The 15,607-nt window shown below is 30.6% G+C and overlaps 1 protein-coding gene across 1 annotated transcript in view; it reads left to right on the plus strand.

Moving 5' to 3' along the window:
- The first annotated feature begins 3,276 nt into the window (after nucleotides 1-3,276).
- The window catches only part of dnc (phosphodiesterase dunce), a 135,864-nt gene continuing 123,533 nt past the window's right edge, over nucleotides 3,277-15,607 (plus strand). The window contains exon 1 of the mRNA XM_088198668.1: nucleotides 3,277-3,860. The gene's annotated coding sequence lies outside the window, so the exon portion shown is untranslated. The remainder of the gene's footprint in view (nucleotides 3,861-15,607) is intronic.

Consider the following 15,607-nt stretch of genomic DNA (forward strand, 5'->3'; position numbering starts at 1 on the left):
ATTTTTCTGGCGTTCTCCTTCGGGCATATCCTTTGGCATTGTCGGAAGCGACATCAAGAGTTTTCTATTGTTTGTCAATTCTAAAGAAAAGCTCCGAATCTATCATCCGTTTCTTTTATATATTTTATATATATTATACACTATATTAGAGTAAATTGATGATAACAAGGATTGCGAACGTATTTATAATAACAATATAACGCAAAATATATTGTGACGTTATTTTGTGGTTTTATATATTATTATATTTATACATGAATGAACCTTATTGATTTTTAGAACAGTATTGTTATGTGATCAATCTTATTATCTAATCAAATTTCATTGAAGAGTAAAAAATATATATTTTGCTGAATGACGCCATTTGTTATTATATTATATATAATGCGTATGAAATAAGATACATAATTATTTTTAATTAATTAATATATAAAACAACAGTGGCAATATAATAAATCAGCGTTGTAATTATTTTTTGTTGTCTCATGCTACTTAGTCAGTCGAATGGATTAATTTAATTATAACGAGCATTTTCATAATATTATATATTATTCATATTTAGTAGCTAATTAGCTGAACATTAAATGTTGAATTATATGGTATTTATCAAATGTTTTTCGAGATAAATAAAACTGGATCAATAATACATCTTTTGGTTAATAATCAATGGCGCATTAGTTCTAGTGAATTACACTTTAATTTTAATTAAGTATTTGCTTATATGTGCATCTGAAAAAAAAGTATGTATCATATATTATTATAAATATCAAGTTTTACTATTATCTGAATTTATTTTGGCATTTTATATTTTTTGCAAAAGAATATCCTTAAAGATTAACTTTGTCAGCTTTATCATTAATTTAATTTAGAGTTAGAGAATTTAATTATTTAAATAAATGTGAATTAATTAGGTTTTTCGCTTTTTTATGACACAGCAGAAATAGCATTTTAATGCAAAATTAATTTTATTTCATTTATTTTAGTAACTAGTGCATTACTAGCTAGAATTATAATTGTTTAACTTAACTTAAAATATGCACTATATAAATGCCTTTTTAATAACGCACCGTATTAAAAATACGTATAAATAGTTTAAATAATAAATTTTAATATTAAAATAATAAAAATATTTTTGAAAAAATCAGAACGAAGCAAAAAAAATACATAAAACCCTAAAAGTTGAGCGTCCGGTTTCCGCACGCCCACTAGCTACGGTACCTCGCGTTAATTTACATTATTAATTATTAATTTATTTTATTAATTTGTTTAGCTAATATAGCTGATTCATCAAGTATTAATTTATTTTTTAATGTAGATTTTGTCACCTTTAATTCACATAAAATTAAAAACACTTAAGCCAGCGTTTTTTCTTTATTTTTCAAAACATTCGTAGAAAACACTTTTTGGTAGGGACTTTCCCTGTCATATTTTTGCTCGTAAAACGTTATCATTTTAACGTCATCTTTATCTTTGAAAGTAAGAAAATCGCAAAATGGCTAATTTAGTGAATGTGGTAGATGCGGCATCACGACTGTGTCGTTTTTAGCCAAATGTGAGCTTGTGAATTTTTTGATGGGGTCGTACAAATCTTAAAACTGTAAATTAATAATGTATTTATCGTAAAAGCTGGTAATGAGAATTCGTAGTAGGCTTTACTGATAATATCGAGGAAAATCAGAAATAAAAGCTTGACATTTAATCAAATATTGCGTACTTTTTTTGGATTTATATAACCATACATTTATGATTCGTCATCTATTATGGCGAGCTGATAGTAAACTATACTGTTAATATATAAGCACTGATAGAACTTGGCGTGCTTTTTTGTTACGGTTCTTTATTGCGCTTTCATTGAGACGATTTTGTCGTCACACTCTTTTTTAAAACAAAATGATTAATTTATTTAGCTCGTTTACAGATTATGATTCTATCTGGTTTTATTTTCTACTTTATCGACAATATTTTGTATGATTTCTCAGACGCTAGAAAGCTTATAAGAGAAGATTTGCATTCGTAAATAATATATATATTAAGGTACAATCTAAAATAATATTTCAATTCAAAGTCATAGATGTCAGTGGCTCAACGAAAAGTCTGGAGTTCTGGACTATTTAAAATGTGTAAAAGCCTTGAAATATATTATTAGTTATCAAAACTCAGTTGTATTTAATGATAATATTATATTTGTTTCAATTTCATATGGTAGGATTTATTTGCTTAATAAAATAATGCATTGTAATGCAATGATTATTTTATAAGGATGCTTTAGTTGTTCGAAGAATACAATGTTATGTAAATGCTCTGTTTCACAATTAATAACTAATCTTCTCAAAGCATGAAAATCTGTTTTGTACATTAGAGAAACTTAATCTTCTCAAAATACGGTGGTTGTAAATTAAATATTTGTAATGCAATTTCCTGAACTATTAATTAAAGGATGTTTCTCACATTAATTTGTGTGTTTATGACTACTCTCTAGTTAGCAATATTGATTTGTTTATTTATTTAAATTAAATTTAGACCATAATAAACTAACAGGTTATGGTCAAAAACAAATATGAAATATGATAAATAAGATCTTGTTTTAGGTATTATATTTTTAAAGACAGCCGAGCAGACTTTATTTTCTTCTAGTGTTTGTTCTCGGTTTATTCGGTTGAATGTTTTTTTCTGAATCCAAATGGATGGTTAATTAACTTCCTTTATTCTGTGCTAAGCCTAATTGTTTAGGTCTAAATGGGGTAATGCAGTATTCCCGTACTTTTTATTGCATTTATAACTCAAATATATTAATGTTGCTTTTATTGCTTCAAAACATTTTTTTAAATTATGAAAACGTTATGAAAGCTCGCGATTTGTTAAACTAAACTCATATTTTAACAAATTAAGGCGACATTAACGAAGAATTTTTCAAATTTTTAATACATAAAAAATAAGTAATATACATTTTTTCATTCATAAATATCACTCGAGAAATGGATGAAATCAGAATGCCTAATCATAATGATGAAGGTCCTGACACGCGACTTCTATAGACGAGATAACTGATCGTCAGTTTGTTACGGTGATTTGGAGAATAATATTGAAAAATCGCACGCTTCGAATCGGTAAGAGCGACGGAACAGAGTTTTCCCGGGGCGGCAAATTCCGGGAATCGTAGGCGCCACGATGCACCGTCAATATTATTGTGCAATGTGGCACGTGTCGCGCGTTGCACCGCTCGCGCGCGAACGAGATGGAGATAGCCGGAGCGAATCGGCGCGCGTACCGGAGCCCGGAGCCAGCCAGTGCGGAGTCGGACGGCACGCGACCCGGGCGTCTCGTCACCGTCGCCGACGCCCCGCTACGCGCTACGACACGCGGCGCGTCCGTCTCTTATGTAAACACGGGCCGATCTCGAGCCGATCGATGGGCCCGTGAGACAAGCTGGCCGATCGCGCGGACCGAGAGCCCCCTCCCGACCCCTCCGCCCTCTTCCGGTACTGCCGGAGGGCGCCCGGACCCGAGCCGGGACCTCAGCCGTCCGACGAGCCGGTGTCGCCGGCCCATGAGCTGGGACGTCTGGATGGCGTCTGTTCAGCGTGCTGCAGTCCCTGTTCGGAGAACAGCGAAGACGAAGAGCCCTCGCCGCCCCGGTCGCCCCTAATCTACAGGGGCGCGCTCAGCCGCACGTCGCTGGGCAACTGTTCGTCGCCGTCTCTCCTTTCGGCTCTGGCGGGGGGCGGAGCCGCCGCGGCGGCGCCTCTGCCCCCGGCCCCGGCCGGCAAGCTGCCTCGCACCCTCAGCACCAGCGTGCTCAGGATCAAGAACAGATCCAGCTTCTGGGACAAGTTCTACCAAGACAAGAGCAAGAGGGACTTGTAAGTGCTGCAACCGTCTTACAACAATTTTCATTGGCCATGTTGAAAGCGATTTTTTTAAATTAACAATTTACATTATCTCAGAGTAAGGAAAACTTCAAAGGTTCGCAGATAATTCTACCCCCCCCCCTCACTTCCATTTACTTCCGCAGGATATCATATTAGGATATCAGTGGCATAATTTTAAATTTTACACTCTACCCAAAATTGCTTCTAGTTAAAAGTTGGGCAAGAAATTTTCCAGAATTTTCTATGTATGCTCTAATGACAAATAGTATTATTAAAAAATAACAATGGTGTAGTACTGTAGTGGGATCAGGGTGTAGCTCTGGTACTTTAATTGCAATGAAATGTACTTTTCAAGTACATTTAAAAAATATTTTGCATAATATTTTCTATACCAAATATCGTGAGCAAACTTCGGTATGGGAATATAATTATTTTTAAGTATAATTTATACGTAGAGATTGTAAAATATCAAGACATATAATTTAATCTGGGATTATTCTCGCTTCTTCTGATTTTAAACCGCAGATGACCGAAATTTATTATTTATATTAATTGCTCACGCAAGAATCAAGCCACTGAAAAAATACTTTTATTGATGTAACTCTGTGTTGCGCGATAATCACGCAGCAAAAAATGACCCCTTAAATGTTATTTCAGTGTAATATTGTCAACTGACTTATTATTTAAATATTCTCTCTTCTATAGATACATATATTTTATTCAATTACCAAATTGCAATTTTTCAAATAAGGATTAGTGATAAACGTAAGCATAATAAAATAGAACATTTTTTCATTAAAATAAATAAAATATCATAAATAACTGAAAACGATATATGTACGAATTAAATAAAATTAGTAACTCAAATATTAATTATAAAGAATTTGCTTCAATTTCATAACAAAAAAAGTCTAAAAATTAATCTTCTGAAGAAAATTTTCAAACCCCATATTCCTGATCGTGTGGCAAAATAAAAAATCTTTTAATATTAAAAGTACAATAATCTAGTGCAATTTTTAATAGCGTTTTTAAATGGAAATTCAAGGGCTTCACAAATAAAATCATTGAGATCAAAAATGATCGATCATATAAAATCAAATGCACATTTGAGTGAATCTTTTCAAAAATTCCATTAAATGCTGAAATCAAAACAACTAATATTTTCTTTAGATCTGCATATTATATTACTAAAAACATTAAGACAATAATGGACGGTGTATTCCACCAAATTTAAATTCACTAATAAAGTGCTTAAAATCTGTGCCATGTGAAAGAGGATTTAGTTGAATGAATTTAATTATACCAGATACTCGATCCTGTTAACCTGATAAACATACTAAAAACCTAATGTTTATTTAACTTCATGGTCCACCGATTGCGACGTGGAACCCAAAACTTTATGTAAAAAAAATGTTAAGAACACATTGAGCAGCAGTTGAAACACAGTCACGAGTTTTTTTATGAAATATAAAACCCCATAATTTCAACATGTAAGAATATTTATTATATAGCATTTAAATTTTTGAATTTTTCATAAATATTGGAATTACCAATATGAGGATATATATTTTTTATATAATTAATAAATAAATAAATCACTACAATTTTTTACTTTCCGTCAACTTAGTTTGTAATAACTAATATTCAATATTTTTTGTTTCATAAAAATTATAATGTAAATTCATAACGTACCTTTCACATTTGTGCAGTTTATAACATGAGTTTGTAAAATCTTGAATGAAGCTAGATTTTCTAATTGTTCTAATCGATTTATTATTAAATGCAAAAAATTGACAACCATGAGTAAATAGTTTATATTATCCGTATGAACTTTTAGAGGGTTATATTAAAGAGCATGTATTCAAAAGCATCGTTTTGACCACTGACAGTTAATTTATAACCACTAGCTCAAATGAAATTTTCAATATTTATCCACTATAATGTAACTTAAGTAAAATGTTATTTTTAATCTTATTATGAAGAAAAAACTCACTCTAAATTCATCGCTCAATTATTTTCTTTATAATTTTTTGCCCACGCAGCGTAAAATTTACTTATGAATTAAAATATAATACTGCCATTGGCCCTATTTTATATAACTATTTTTTTTTTGACATATCCAGAGTATTTTCTGTAGATACGGTTTAAAAATATTGGTAATAGACAAACTTCTGATCCAAGAGATTTATTTTACATATTAAAATTCATCAATAATCGTATGCAATTTTATATTTGACTGCTATTTAATTACTATTAGACCTTGCCAATAAACATCATAACTTGTGGAACTACTATGTATTTAACTATAGACTTTTACTATATTTTTATTGGATTTTTTATCGCTTCTGCTTGTTTATATTATTTTACCGTACCAGTTATTAAACTTGAGACTTAATTAATGGCAGTGTTTAAGTTCATATACTAAGTTAAAAAAATCTACAGCTACATTTAAAAATGGTTATTTTAAAAAAAGATACATTAGGTTTCTCAAACGGTATTGTTAGTTTATTTTAGAGTTACTTGAGTCAACGCCGTCGGTATTTTAACTATATCAATCGTCGTTCCATTGAGTATTTACCACCGGACTAGAGAGTCATGATGGCGTCCCTTATTCTTGCAGCACTTGACAACGCTCCTTTTTCTCGAGCCATCTAGCTTCTCAAACATATTTTAGGTTTCCACCGTAACTGATTTTAATTTTAATCATAATATATCAGAAAAATCTATCGAGTCATGATGATCATATTTGCAATAAAAATAGTAAAAATTCACACCTAATAATTCTAAAAAAATATGAAACTCAAATATAAATTTAATATTTATATTTTTTCTTGATTCGTGGGATTTGATCTATTGATCATTGCGGTTTTTTAGAAGATAAAAATTGATGAAGGTCGCCAAGTTTATTGACGACTTTCGTAAATCGATCAACTGCGATCATACCTCTGCCCACTTCGCGAGAATTTTTAATTAATTTACCTACTGTTTTATATTTAAAAAAAATGTTAGCATTGTCGATGTTTAATTTTTATTAAACAGTAGAAATGGTATCTTAAAATCTATTAAAACAGAAGATACTTATATTATCAAAATTTACTACTGCAAATACCGCGCACAAAATATGCTATCAACTTCGATTCGATAAAGGCTAATGCCGCACTTACGAGGCGCATCGATTAAACATAAATATTCCAAAACCTTGAACACCTCATGTGGGCAAAACCACTATGTTCCATAAACGCCTAGCATAAAAGCGAAATAATAATAAAAATTATTACTCTCGCGTCGACCTTCGTGTTCGACTAGACTCCAATCCTCTTACGATCCCCGCAAGATAATATCTTGAACGGATTAAAAGCTGACCCTTTTTTAGAACAATAGGATCATTAAAAGTATGTAACTCAAAAAGGCAAACCCATTTGCAAATTAGGGAATCTACTTAATCTTCCGCTCGTGTCTTTTGTTTTCTACTTTATCGACAAGAAATTATAGATGCCAGACATATTTTGTGCGATTTCTCGGACGTTAGAAAGCTTACAAGAGAAGATTTGTATTCGTAAGGAATATATATTGAGGTACGATGCGAAATAAGATTCCTATTGAAAGTCATAGATTCTATTCAGTGGCTTAGCGAAAAGTATGGAGTTCTATTTGCGGACACGTTCATCAAAAATGTCCATTTAGAAGGTGTAAAAGCCTTGAAATATATCAAAACGCAGATTCACTGTCTTGCAATTTATTATTTTACGATTTATTTATTTTATAAAATACTGCATTTTTGTTCAGAGAATTCATTTTCTATACATGTTGTATTCATGTTCTATAAATATTTCGTGTTTAATAACTAATCTTCTCAAAGCAGGCTCACAACCTCTCGTTGCAAATTGTAAGCAGGTATATAATTGCAAGAGACAAATTTATCGTTTCTCATTAAAATTTTAAGCGGATTCACTTTTGAATATAATTGTACATTAGAGTAACTTGAGCTTCTCAAAATACGGTGAATGTAAATTAAATGTTGGTGTTGCAACTTCCTGAACTATGGTTCAAAGGACGCTTCTCACATTAATTAGTGTGTTTATGACTACACTCTAGTAAGTTTTGTTGCCATATAAATGCATAAAGGTACATTTTAGCAATTAAATTACGTTAATATTTGAAGTTATATGAGCACTAAGTGGCACAAAATATGTTAAATAAGTATTATATTCTTGAACTTGTTTCAGTTAATATACTTTTCAAGATCAAGAGTTTGTATTTATCACTGTAATATTTTAATAAAATTCGTTCAATGTAATTGAAACTTTGGATCAACTATTTTGAAGTTTTATTAAAAAAATATAATTGAACAGGTTTTTTATTTGCCAATAAGCTTACATCATTTTTGGGTTCCTGCTTTTTTATATCAACCATAATCGTTGCGTCAAGTAATTGAGTTGTGTACCTTAGCTTTTTTTGGTTAACGTAATAGATAAAGGACAATTATGCTTACCCGAGCGGACGTCCATTAAACTGTATATCCTAATGCCTGCACTACACTCTCTGGAAGTTGGCCAAGGTTGGCCAAGAACGGAGAATATAGTGGGTTACTTCGGTCGAGTTCGGTTCTGCCCGCTCTAAAATCTCCCGGAAGTTGTCCGAAGTTACCGAGAACGGGAGGTAAAGTAGGGGTAATTCAGTCGACTTGGCCAGCTTCGAGCACTTCCGAACATTGTCGGCAAACGGACCGAAGTCGGAGCTGCTCTTTCTAGCGCGAGCGGTGAGATACTTCTCCTTTCGCTCTCTCGCGTGTGAAATGACGAGAGTGAGAGAGATAATGATATGTTTTTTTGCAAACTGAGATAGAACAAGTAGCTCGGCTCAATTTCAGTATGCGCGTAGGCGTCCTATGGTTAACACGCATGTCGAGCGCTGCATCGTAGTCACGTGGTCAAGTTATAATACCACATGCTTAACGGGGACTTCAACAGACTCTTACTGACATCTTTGAATATTTTATTGCACCAAAAGGGATTAAATATATTTTTGATAGTATATTCTTCTAACAGATATCGTTAATATATTTTTTTGCATATAAAATAAATAATTAAAAAATAATTAGTGGTACTTGATTTTGTGAAAAAAAATCGTTTCTAATATCCTAGATCGGTTTATATAAATGTCACACCATAACGAATTCTGATTTATAATCGATGGCGACAAATTCTAGGATAGTCACAGATGTGGTGTTCGTATTCTAAAGTCCCATTTTTATGCCTTATGGCATTTTGCAAAAGCCGGCAATGATTTTGCGTAAATTGAATATTTACGACCGAAAAATTTTCACTGATATTGTATTGGTGAGTGCCCACACTAACTTTTAAAATTATCAGTAGCGTAATTTTAATAATATGACAATTTCAAAATTGCGATTATTTGGCACATTTTTCGATTGCGCGCAAATATGCTATCTGTACATGACAGCAGCCGCCGTGCGTATGTCATTCACGCCCGCCGTCCGGACGGCATATGAAATTTCTCGGAAGTCGGCGACCTTGGCCGACTTCAGTTGAACTTTGGTTCGGACAACTTCCAGAGAGTGTAGTGCAAGCAAACAAGTACACTAAAAATTCAGTGCTAATATCTTCGCTGAAGCGCAGGTACATAGCCCCCGGATTACTCATTCCCCTAATTATCAATCTTAAACACAGCCGTAAAAAATTACTACTACTAGAAATGTATGTTGTTATCAGTAATTTATTTTCTTTAGACACCGCCTAAATTGTACGACCATATTTCAAGCTGTATAATTTTAAATAAAAGCTTTGTACTTATAATAATAAACACACGCACCACTAAGTTCTGCATATTATGCTTAATGCTAGTCAAATTTATACAATTATTAATCAACCGCATGTTTTAATAAGAAGCGATGAAAAAGCGTTTATTCAAGTTTAATTAAAAAAATATAGTAATGTTTCGTGATTGTATCATAGTGACGACTTGGCGATCAAACTTTTATGAACACAAATTAGAGTCGCGTGTGTCGATTCATTGTGAGCTCCACTGGTAACAAGCTAAAGGTCAAACAATTGGAAAGTCAAGTGAAAAGCTATTTTTTTACGATGATGTTTTGGTATATATATTATAAGCGAAACAACATGAGATAAATATCTCTTCTCTGTTTTTATGATATGTATTATTAGTAGTACTGGAATCTCATGTTTAACTTATAATACTGCAGCTTTTAGTAACTACTAACAAAGCAACTTAAGGTATATTTATAAATTATTATACAGCAGAATATGAATTTTTTTAAAACCTAGTAACATTGGTAAAATTGCTACCAATTTGGAATCTGAATCATAATTGATGGAATGAACAATTTGCTTTTCATCTCAAAATTTTTTTATAATAATATTTATTATATACATACATACATTAACAGTCATGACTGTTAAACCTTCTATATTTTATTATTATTATTAAATATAAAAAGCTAAACGGTTATATATAAATATATTTAACGCTATCTTGACCAAGTTGGCGTGTAATTCTTAAATTCTGTTTGTTTTTTTTTATAACTGTATTATCGGAGAACTTAGTCAAATTTATGTTGCTTTAATATACATCATTGTATGTCGTTACTTATAAATATTTTTATGCTTTATTTGATGGCATATAAATATATATTTTTTTTGATTAATATTGTAACGAGATGATTCGTCTCTTGTTATCATTTTTTGTATTCGCTAAGCTCGGTGTCAATTTACCTTCTAAGAAAACAGCTTATAGCTCGTTTTCCGCCAATCTCAATTTCTGCCTAGTCTATTTTTAGTCCACCTTAAATGTCAAATGGCGTTTGTCAATCGCGCAAATATTTTTTTCCATTTCTTACTTGTTTTGAAACGCCCAGAGCTATACATCCGAAACTATAAAAACCTAAGAGTTTCGCCCATGACGTCCATAATGGATATGACGTAAATTTGTTTCCAATGACGACACAGGATGGGTGCAATTTGATTACGAGAGTCAATTGAATTATCTGCCCTGATTATGCCGGCCTTTGATGTTACACAATTTTTATTATATACAATACACTACATATGGGTAAAAGTTGTGTTCGATATTGAAGTGCCTTCTCTTTGGTTTTTGTACACATTTGTGTTGTTATCGAAGTGTAGATAATGCGTGTGAACGCACATGTGAGATGTGTGTGCGTTTGACTTAACGTTATAGATTAACTGCGATACGATTTATGAGCAAACATGAGATAAAAGCTATATATATTCATATAAAATGTGTCTGAGAATATTTAAAAAAATATATTAGAAGTCGGACAATCAGATATATACTTATATTAAATTATTTGATATGAAGTAGGATCATAAAACGTCTCTTTGTGGACAAATTTAAATATAGAAATTTTATACAATAAATATAAAAATATGATATATAATTATATTGGTTCATTTTGCGAAATCCATTAGAGGTACCTGTGTTGCTCAGTGACCTTTCAAAATCCATTGTGTCCTATATTATATATTATCCCGAGTATAAAATAAACGTTAAATGACTTATGTGTATTAATATACAGTATAGTATCCGTTAATAGCTAACCTAAACGATATTAAACGCAGCTTAATTTAAATCAGTTATATAAGTATATGTGTATGTACTTAACCGTCCAAGCTTTTATAGTTAATATTTTAGATAGAATTAAATTTTTATCGTTTGATTATGCGATGTAATTATACAAAGCACTCAGCGTGTATAGCGTGATCGAAAAAAAAATTAAACTTAATTTAATCAGTGAACGTAAACATTTTTTCAGTGGCGCATGCGCTCCAAGTTAATTGCACAACGGTTTATGTCATGCAAAAGTCATTGACCGTTCATTGAATAACGCGACCTCGTACCACAGTTTTCTATGCGTATTATGCTATCGTTGTTTTGCTATTAGTAAATATTTATAATTTAATATATATTTAATAAAAATAATATCATATACTGTAACCAAAGTATAATTATAAATTATTAATGTGAATAGTCTGGCGGTTAAATTTAACCGATTGTTTAGCAACTGTGAGTTTTGGATTAACTCCAAAGAAATATTGTTTCGAAAGTATTGGAAAAGTTTCAATTTTAACGTGAGCTATTTTCATAATTTAGTTTGCGTGTGCAATATTTGAAAGCGAAAAATTTTAATTGAATCCATGAATATGTTTCTTAGTATTTGGTTCAAAATATATGATAAGTTCATAATTATAAACGGTCAGTAATTTTGTCATAAACTAGTCAGTTTATTTTTTTTTATAAAAGGCAGTTATTGGTGTGACATAATAATTGGACCACTCCAAGATTTTGCAAGTAACTAATGTAGGAAATAAATGTTGTACATTAAAAGATTTGAAGCTCGTTATTAGGCGATGAATCTTAACAAAAAATAATGATTATATGTATACCCAAAAGGTTTGGGATAAGATACAGTTACCGGTTGAACAAATGAGACTGTATTCATTGTGCAGCAATTTGTTGTTCTATCAAAACATTTAGATAAAATAATTACGTTTTATTTTCTAATATCTTTCTAATCTCATATCCTAAGTTTTGGAATAATTCGATTGTCAGCAATTTTTTTGTAAAGACTTGTGATTATTGTCCATTTTAAAATGCATCTGCTTATACGTTGGTGCAACGAACACACTTGATCGGTCAGTCGTTTAACTGATAATTTTCAGATTTATTACGCTTTTACCCTTCGAGTAGTGATTTAATTTGTAGACATTTGTTAATTTGTTAGTATACACCTGGGAGTGAATTAATTTTACATATATTTCCATAATTATTTCTGTTATTATTATTTAATATTTCATTCATAGTAAATAATAATAAAAAAATCAATGATTCTACTACTTTTATTGTCCTGATTTATTTTACTAATTTTCTGTATTAGTATGTGTAGAAATGTGTTAAAATAAAATCCAATGTGTCAATTTTTTGCAAAATGGCAACAAGTATAAAAATTTAAACACTCGTAACTCAGTAGGTTTAAATTTTAACGAAAAGATCCCTATAACTAACAGGCTTAAAAGTCTAAACTACATCCAAATAAAACATAAAAAAAATAGTTTTTTGCTTCAAAACAAGCGATGTATCAGTTCGATCGGACCCCCATACAAGCCATTTTGAGACTTTCAGAAGAGTAACGCTCATAACTGCTTGGTTTTAAAGATTTAAAATTAAATTTTTAGTATCATATAGAACTACCAAGCACCCCCTATACGTTTTGTATGAAATAAATATATTTTTTTTTTTTACAAAATGACGGCCAATGTAAAAATTAAAAGTGTCATAACTTTGCAAAATAAAATCCTACTGAAAAATGTCGTATGGAAAAAGTGTTTAGAAGCTCAATTTGCATTTAAAAACAATTTTTGATAACAATTTTTTAATAAAAACGAGTCTTACGGTATATTGACCGGGCCCCTGAACGTGCTTTTATGCGACTTGACATATATTATAGTTAACGCTCCTATTTGGTTCCTTTTAAAGATATAGACTTGAATTTTTTATTTGAAATAGAGCTTTCGAATATACTTACGATACCGTTTAAAAAAATTAAAAATTAAAAAAAAAAGTTTTTTTTTTTCAAAACACGTTTAGTGTTATGAGCCGATCGACCCACCATACATACGCTCATAAGATTTGCAATATAGTTAAGGTCAGTGTGAGCTTATTTATACATATTTAAATTTCAATTTTTGTGACAGTATAGAATTCTTAAGCACCCTGTGTATGTTTGTTAGCAAAATCCAATGTGTCAATTTTTTGCAAAATGGCGACAAGTATAAAAATTCAATCACTCATAACTCAGTAGGTTTAAATTTTAATTGCTTGGTTTTAAAGATTAAAAATTAAATTTTTAGTATCGTATAGAACTATATTATTTTAACACTTTTTTGTTATTAAATATGGTAAATTTTTTTACATATTTATTCAGTTTTGATAATAAATTTTGAATTAATATAAAATATTTTAAGTTACATAAATTTATTTCCTACTCTTTAATTTATTGGTATTATTTTGTATAAAAATCATTTACAAAAATTTTAATTTGAAAAAATGGTATATAATAATTATGTTTATTATTTCTTCAGTTATATACGTAAATATATAACTATTTGGAGTATCTGAAAACAGTAAAAGATTGACCGCCGTACATGTACGGCGATACTCTTCAAAGGGTATTCGTTTCTCACGAACGCGACAATACCAACATCGATTCATTTTTCCATTACATTTATACTTAAATTCATATTATTAAAAAAATAATTAAATGTGTTATTAAAAACATATTAAAATATTAATATATTTTATAGTCCAATTTTATATTGTATAATATTATCTTTAAATTAAAATATAATTACTATTTACTTTACATTTGTAATATAAAACAGACTGCTAAATTAAATTACTGACTAAAAGTAAACAGAGCTACTCAATACTGGCGATTAAATTTTATTATTGTATTATGTATACTTTAATTTAAAAAATATATATTATCCAAAATAATTCCACACAACTTTTTTTAACATATCAACAATTTTGCTATAGTAATATTAGATAATTTAGTGAATAAATATAATCGCAGGTAGAATTTACTGTAACACAACAAAAACTACTTTAAAGCATAATTTTATTCGAAAGCACACTTGAAAAGCAACTAATTATTGATTGTTTTTACGTATTTTGTCAAGGCAAATATATTAAAACGCGATATTTTTAAAAATAGATACATAAAAATCAATAGAGAAAAAAATAATAATGAAGCTTACTATCGTCAAATTTTTAAATTGGAATCGAGTTAATATATTTTTGTGGCAAAAAAGCTCCAAAATCCCGCAGACCTTAATTATAAAATCCAATCAATCGACTAAAACGCTTTAAAATAAATCGTTTTATTTATAGCAAGGATGTGTGTATATAATATAATATATATTATAATTGTGTTTATATAATATATATTATTGTTTGTTCGTTGTCGCTAAGACGTCAGTACTTAAGAACGTTCCTCATTCAGAAGCTTCCAGCTTCTAAATTATTTTGCTAAATATATTTCAGCGATAGTAATGAGGAGCTGTTTTTTTTGTTGGACGGTACTAATATATTTAAGTGTGCACCATAATTGTTTTGTAAGATGCCTATTTATATTTATACATATATTTTCATTTAAATTTTGTTATGGCCAAAACTCGGTGGCTCTCTGGTAATACTGACGTAACGGATTGCTCTCGACGGGCAACCTCTGGTGCGCTCGCACGCCGTTGCGGGCCCGCGCTCCGTTAATTTTGTAAACGCTATGTAGACTTCTTCAATATTCAATTAAAATACTACTACAGCGGCTCAATCTGTGTTTTATTGCCATCCGTTACCTCGCTTCGCCAAAGAGTTTGTATGACGGTCATTATGACGCATTGGAGAGACATATCAAGTCATGATTGTCAGATTTATAATAAATAAAAAACACACACTTTTACATTATGCATAGATAGACAGTTATTTTGGGTTATCTATTAAATACTGAATGTCAATATTTACTTCGAGTCAGGTTGGCTTTAATCAAGATATGTATTACTCGCTAATGACACGGTCCAATAATAACATGCTAGCTTCGCTTTTTTTAATAAAATTTACTGCGTGCTACTTTCAATCTCAAATTGAAATTGCTCTCCGTGAAACACTGCGACGTTACGAAC

This window comes from Plectrocnemia conspersa, unplaced genomic scaffold (genome assembly GCF_051122295.1).
Source record: "Plectrocnemia conspersa isolate PC_06_02 unplaced genomic scaffold, ASM5112229v1 ptg000011l, whole genome shotgun sequence".
NCBI classification, from domain to species: Eukaryota; Metazoa; Arthropoda; class Insecta; order Trichoptera; family Polycentropodidae; genus Plectrocnemia; species Plectrocnemia conspersa.